Source organism: Lactuca sativa, chromosome 9 (genome assembly GCF_002870075.4).
Source record: "Lactuca sativa cultivar Salinas chromosome 9, Lsat_Salinas_v11, whole genome shotgun sequence".
NCBI classification, from domain to species: Eukaryota; Viridiplantae; Streptophyta; class Magnoliopsida; order Asterales; family Asteraceae; genus Lactuca; species Lactuca sativa.
Genome location: NC_056631.2, coordinates 169,592,886 through 169,600,543, shown reverse-complemented (window position 1 = coordinate 169,600,543; position 7,658 = coordinate 169,592,886).

Here is a 7,658-nt window from a genome sequence, read left to right as displayed (position 1 = left end):
AAACAGAGTCTCCCGTTTGGAGAGCGTGTCAAATGTGTATAGATCTATATGGGAAGTCATGATCCCGCGCACTGACTGTTAGCTACAGTCCTTTGAGTGACAGTTTGTCATAAACATTTCGACGCCTGAAGACCGTCGCCACAGGCATATTATGTTTAGTATGGTTATAAAACTCACCGGATAGACAATTAATATGGTATTATGATTTTATGAATGAGTATCTATTAAAACTATCCTTCATATAACAAGTGCGATCTTCTTATAGCTTTATTATATAAAACTATGCCTCAACCTTTAAGCATGTCAATTGCTTGCGATTTTCGGTCTTGGACATTAGAGACTGCCCTTTAATTTAGGAAAATAAGGGATTTTCCTGTATCTAAAACAATCAACTAATAGGAAAGTATGGGATTTTCCTGGTGTAACTATTTACAATTCACACCACGAACATTCATATGCATTTCATACTTTTATAAGAAAATAAGGGATTTTCTTGGAAAACGCACGAACTTTGGAATGACATACATTTTCTCAAAACCTCTTATGAACTCACCAACTTAATTGTTGACACTTTTTCTTTAAAATAACTTGTATTCTCAGGAAACAGCTAAGCAGGTTTGGAAACCAACTTTTGGGGATTAACGCTCCGACGTTAATTACTTATTTTGAAAGATGTTTATGTATTTATCTTTTGAACATGTAACAAATACAATTATGTAAACATTTTGAAACCTTTATATATATATATATATATATATATATATATATATATATATATATATATATATATATATATATATATATATATATGATGGTGTGTACTTTCCTTACTATGAACTGTTATGATACTGCATATGACGTCCTCCGCCCCCGAACGTTTCTGCCGTTCTGTTTTGGGGTGTCACAGATAGCCGGAGAGCAGCCGGAACAGCAGTCATGGATTTCTCACTCGGGTTTTCAATAGTGAGTCTTATGAGGTGAGTTTTCCTCCAATAGGAACGGGTCTAAAGCACCAATGTCGGACCGTTTAGGTAGTTACAATATGTCGGGGTAAGCCCGATGCAGTTAATATGTTCAGTTGATTCCGGACTTCGGTCCGATGCCGGGGTGGTCCCGAGAAGTAGCTTTGTATGCTTGATGTCTTTGTGATTCATGCATGTTTATGTTATGTGTTATATGTTCTAGACTTCGGTCCGATGCCGGGCAAGCCCGATGCAGTATATGTGATTATGTTATATGTTCATGTTTATGTTATGTTCAGTTTATTCCGGATTTCGGTCCGATGTCGGGAGGGGCCTGATGCAACGGGCGGGCCCTAGTTATTCCGGACTTCGGTCCGATGTCGAGCGGGACCCGATGCAGTGGGCGGGGCCCAAGTTATTCTGGATTTTGATCCGATGTCGGGCGGGTCCCGATGCAGTGGGCGGGGCCCAAGTCATTCTGGACTTCGGTACGATGCCAGGCGGAGCACGATGCAGTGGGCGGGGCCCAAGTTATTCCAGACTTTAGTCCGATGTCGGGCGGGGCCCGATGCAGTGGTCAAGTCCCATTACTTGTTATATGTGCTTTTTTATGGTATGTGGTAGTTTAGGGAGGTCACTAAGCTTCGTTCTTATAGTTTCAGATTTGGTTTCAGGTACTTCAGTTTTAAAAAGAGGAGCTCGGGAAGATTGGAGTGCACACACCATTTGTTCAGCCTGGGATGTTTATACTCTGATATGTTTAGTAGATGTTATGATATTTTTGAGATGCACGACTTATAACTCTTATATGTCAAAAGATAATTATGGTTATATTACTGATTTAAAACGAAATTTTTAGACTATATTTTTCGAATGTTTCAAGTTGGTATCAGAGTCTTGGTTTGATGGATTTGGGCACATTTTCGGGTGTGTCTGAACTCAAACTAAGGAATTGATATAGAAAATTTTCAAAAGGAAAACCAATTTTTGTAAAAAGGAATTTTGAGAAAAGAAAAGAGTTTTAGAAAAATCGAAAAGAAATATTATGAAGGAAAAGAATTTTGAAAAGAGAAAAACAGTGTGGTGCATGCAATCAGCTGAGCTCAAGTAAGTACTCCCAAATTACCCATACAAGTTTATGTTATGTTATGTTATGGATATGATAACTACAAGCTAGAGTAGAGCTAAGGATCTAGGAAGAGATGCCTTATATGCCTATTGTATGTGCTTGTAGACTTGCATGCTAGTACTGATCAATCAGTGATAGGATAGCCTATTTAGGTTATGCCTGATTGTATGAGCCTTTGAATTGCGTGTACAGATTCCTGAGTAAGGGATAAAATAGTATAATTGGATTATGTGGTTAGACTTTCCCTTTTTCTGAATGCTACTTGATTTGTGCTTTATGGGACTCTGAGTGATGGGAGTTAGCCATTCGGTGAATACGTCAAGTCACATGTGATCAGGGTTGAATAATCTCAGAGTGCTGGATTTGGCCCTATTGCGCAGCTCTCGTATGAGTCTAACCGTTGTAGGGACGAGTAATTTACTTGAAGGATTATTTGAGCCTCGTCACATGTGATGGTATTCAGGTAGTGGCTAACTGGCATCATAAAGATACCTTTAGTAGCTGAGGATTGGGTGCGGGTTGGAGGTTACCCTAGGGCAAGCCTAGGATGAGAGTAGTGCGGGGAGTAATAGTAGTAGTGAAAGGGACTTGGTGGAGTTGAGGCAATTCTCGAGGAAAGTATGGATAGATGTGGAAGGTAGTATGGGCCCATACTACTGAAAGCAGAGGATCCGTACTCGATTCGAGAAGGGCTAAGTTAAAACTGGGGAACTTGTAGTGAGTGTGTGATCCCTCAGTAGTGATGAGTATTTTGATGATAGTTATGTGATGAATCATGCAGTATGGTGACGCTACAGGATAGACCAGTGGGCAGTTCAGGTGCTAGTGAGGAGTCAGGCTCGAGTTTAGGAGCCGAGTAGCTCGAGGAGCAGATGAGAGAGTTAGTATCAGTAGAGATAACACGCAGTATCCTAGACCAGACTCAAGTGATCTTTGGTATGGTCAAGGAGGGTATATTGGAGATTTTGGATGAGAGGCTGGGAGCCTTTCGTGCTGAGATGGTGGCCATGTTAGGGGTTCCTCTAGAGCCCAATGTTTATGAATATCTGGGATCCCTCAGAAGGGAGGGTCCTGTTATTAGCACTTTTCATCAGGGATCGGAGGTGTGTTACGCACATTGTCTCAAGGAGAGTTCACTTCAGGATTGTATTGTTTTGGAGGTTTTGCGGTCCGTACGCGAGGAGTTACCCGACATTATTGAGCGTGTTACTGGTAGGGTAACCGCTAGGTTTCAGGGTCAGACAACGACTGTTCAGGCGGTTGATGGGGTAGCCGAGGCATCTCGGGAGCAAGAGTTTGGTTTGGTTGTGCAGTTAGGGAAAAAGAAGCGGACACCAACATCAGGATGATTAAAGGAAGGTGGAGGTTCCGACTCGGTTGACTTGAGTGTGGGAAGTCATGGAGATCTTTGTCACACCCCCAAACCATGAACGGAGGAAACGTTATGGGGCGGAGGACGTCATGTACAGTATCACAACAATGAATAGTAGTAAGCAAGTAACAACATCATCCATTGCATTAATAATATAATTTTAATACAAGTGTGTTCTGTCAAATTATAATAGACACTAAAGAATAAATCAAAATGAAAGATGAGTCTTGAACGAGCCCCATCTTCTTTAAACCTTGCATCGGTACCTATCTACTATTGACTTGAGGATACAAGTTATTTTGAAACAGAGTATCAGCTTTAAAGATGGTGAGATCATAAGTATTTTAGTGTCTGAATTTGTATGTAAGTATTTGTAAGTATGTGAAGTGTAAGTATGTAAAAGTTTTGAAACTCCTAGAAAACCCTATGTTTCCTACTAAAGTAGCCTTCTACCAAGGCATCTGGTATCTATGTGTGTCTCTTGTAAGAGTATGTATTTTCCCAAATCCGACTATCATTAACCAAAAACATAGTTTTTACATTACCGTGCATCGTGTGAATGTTATGGGAAAATATTATAGTACTGTAGTATTTCAATAAGTAACTACCAAGACTTAATTATTTTGAAAGTACTCTTCTACCAAGACCCGACTGTTTTGAAAGTAGTCTTCTACCAAGACCCGACTGTTTTGAAAGTAGACTTCTACCAAGACCCGACTGTACGACTATTATTATTATTCTAATCTACCTCATCGATCATGTGAATATGCCACATAGTAAAGGTATTAATAATATATTAACCAGAGCTTTATATCCTTTTGTAATTGTCGTAAGTACTGTAGTATTTGTAATAAGTGACTACTTTTGTATTATTTTGCCTTAATTGAGGGATAAGGCATAATGTGATGGCTAGATCCCAGGCTAGACGCTCCCCTGTCAAAGAGATTTTGGGACCCACACGCGACCCCTGCATGATTGCAAGCTGTGAACATCCACATTACTATGATCGTGTATACCCAATATAATTATCACAATGTGTTAGTGATTCGTTGGTAAAGTTAGATCCTGAAATCATTCTATGCTACAGCACCTAGTTATGTCTGTCCTATTATTGTATATATAAACGCACTCATGTAAGCATATCTATGTAAACGTACTCATTTAAGCATATCTATTTAAACGTACTCATGTAAGCGTATCTATGTGCACGTATATATGTAAGCGTAATTATGTAAACGTATCTATGTATTAGTATAGACTCATGAATGAACTGACTCTGGTGTGATTCCTTGTACTTGGAATGGTAAGTAATATCTCCTAATTATACCTATAATAGTTACTAACAATGAACGTGTATAACCTGAAGTATGCCTTTGCTACCCAAAGGTACTGAACTGACTGAGGAGAACTTTTATGTCTACATATGTATACATGATATAGAACTAATATTTAGACGACATTCGGACGGATAACCGATACCCTAAAGCCACATCCCAATGAGGAAAAGGAGATAAAGCAAGCTAGCCTTCCTAAGCCCTTTAAACATTACTTATATAACTATACATACATAGACATCCATTTGACAATATAAAAGCATAAAAGAAGTTTTGTAAAACCTTTGAAAAAGATTAATATCTAAGAAAAGATCGAGTTGATGTCGACTTATAAAGTGGTTTGGAAGTATTTGCTTTGATAAAACAGTTTAAGTATAAAGAAACCTTTGTTTGAAACACAATTGTAAAAGAGTTTTAAATGAAACATACAGTGTATAATAAACAGTTTAAATCAAGAGTTTTCAACATATAAAAACATTTAAGATAAACATTTGAAGAAATCTGTTTGGTAAAACAGTTACCGTATAGTAAATCCATTTGCATGCTAGTTATTAATCACATGTGATTGATATAATAACTTGCATGATTTAACTTGTATCCCCCCATAAAGCATTTAGAAACATTTAGAAACATTTAAAAGGTTAATTCAAAGGGTATGAACTCACCTGTAGCAAGTGGTTGGGATTGAACGGACTGTATAGGATGCTAGGTGTCAAGTGAAGACTTGTAGACACTCTATGATCCTAGTTAACATATAATATCACATATATGTAACCAATTAGCCTTTAAACAATTAAATAACAAAGTTAAGACATCCTAAGACATGTTAAACACTTTATACAAGTGTTATAAGTGCTAAGGATTGCATCTAAGTGTTGTAGGACAAAGCTATTTGAGCTTAGGGTTCAAAGGAACCCCTTTCATGAGTTTACTCCCTAAAGACCATAACCCATTGAGTTTACGGTAGTAAACCCTTGATTTTATGGCCGTAAGCTTATAACCTTTTGACCATTTGTTGGTTTGAAGTCTTCTAAGTCATTCCAAGCATTCCCACTTCATGGTTAAGCCTTAGGAAATGTTTGTGGCATCAATACACTCCTAAAATGGAGTTTACGGCCCATGGACCATTTCTACATGTTTTTGCTACTATAAACTCCTATGGACCATGGTATTTTGATGTTTTCAAGCCCTAAACACTTCAAGGTAAAAGTCTAGGCTAGATTCTAGGCATAAGGAAGGAATATGGTGCATTATAACACACTTCGGGGTGTTTATGGTTTTGGGAGATCCCCAAACCGTAAACCCATATTCAAGGGGTCTTATGGTGTTTTTCATGTGCTAAAACCATCAGGGAAGGGTTCTATACTAGTTTCTAAGCATAAGGGAAGAGTTGGGAGCACTTTGGCACCCAAATTAGGGTTTACGGTCCAAGAAGATCTTGGGCTGTAAACTCCTTTTTCTTATGACTCATGAGTGTTTTCAATGATATCTAAGCATGAAATACACTTTAATACACTATAGGGTTGAAGTACTTACAATTGGGGCAAAAGATTGAAGATCCTTGGGAGAGAATTCAGGCTTTTCTCTAGTTGAAATGGAAGAAATGAACTAAAAATGGCTAAGTGCCCTTTATATAGTCCATGGAGTTTTTGGTCCAAAAATATCATTTGAGCCGTAAACTCCAAACTCTTGGACTTTTGAAACTTATAAGATGCACAAAATACTCTAGGGCATCCTCTCTCCTAATATCTCCTAAAGTGTTAATCCTAATATGCTCAAACTTATTCCAAAAGCTTGAAAATTAGCAGGAGCAGATCTGACTTCTATTGAAGCGAAGGGTTGTACAGAATAGAAAATTTCGGGTTGTCACAATCTTGAGGTTTGTGGCAAGTGTGGGGGAACCCATGGGTTTGCTTGTCACAAGTTTAGGTGTTCCAAATGTGGAGAAAGAGGGAATGTACATTAGGATTTCAAGAAGGATCATATATGTTTTCATTGTCACCAGCCAGGTCATTTCAAGTCCCGTTGTCCTACGTTGGAGGTGGAGAGAGTTCAAGTTCCAACGCTCATCGTTCCGCAGGAAGTCAAGATCGAGCCGTAATAGATCGCTGGTATGTATTTCAATTCAGCTTCTATTACGATTTTGTTGTTATGGTACTGCATCGATGTTAGTAAGTGTATTTTAGAATATTATGTTTCCTGCTTTTGATTAAGTTATATGCCATTTGCATACCTTGGATGGTAGAGAAGTAGTTTGAATATGTTTCCCTTTTGAGCAGGTTCTCAGGATGCAATCACTGTACCAAGTGTGAGAGGGGCTCGAGAGGTATTCTGTTAGTCTTTCAGAGTGGTTCAGATTCGGTATTGGTTAGTTTTGGAGCACTAGCAATAGTAAGTATTGGTTGTCAGCAGATCGACCATTAGATGGAGAAAAGGATTGAGAATCCTTTTCAAGCTGAAAGTTGTAAGGAGCTAGTGGAATCAAAGTGGGGGAGAACCACCCGAGTGGTCAGAAGCAGAAGTAAATGCGAGACTGGATTGGGTTCGCATCATTGTTGAGGAAAGCAGCCCAAGTAGTTGTTTGGATGGAGGAGCACGTGAGCTGGGAGTTGGGGAAAACTTCCCGAAGTTGAGTTCGTGTATACACGATTAGCTGATGACTAGTTGGGAAACCAGGCTAGAGATTTTTCTGTCAGGACGGGAGACGGTCGAGTAGTCTTCTTGATTGAGGATTGGATGAGCTGGGAGTTAAGACTCAAGTGCAGTTGAGTGTTAGGTCGAGTGTGTGTTCGACACAGTGTGGGAGTGTTGTACATCTGCGGGTGTAGCCGTAGCATTCACTAACAACCAGATAGTGTCAG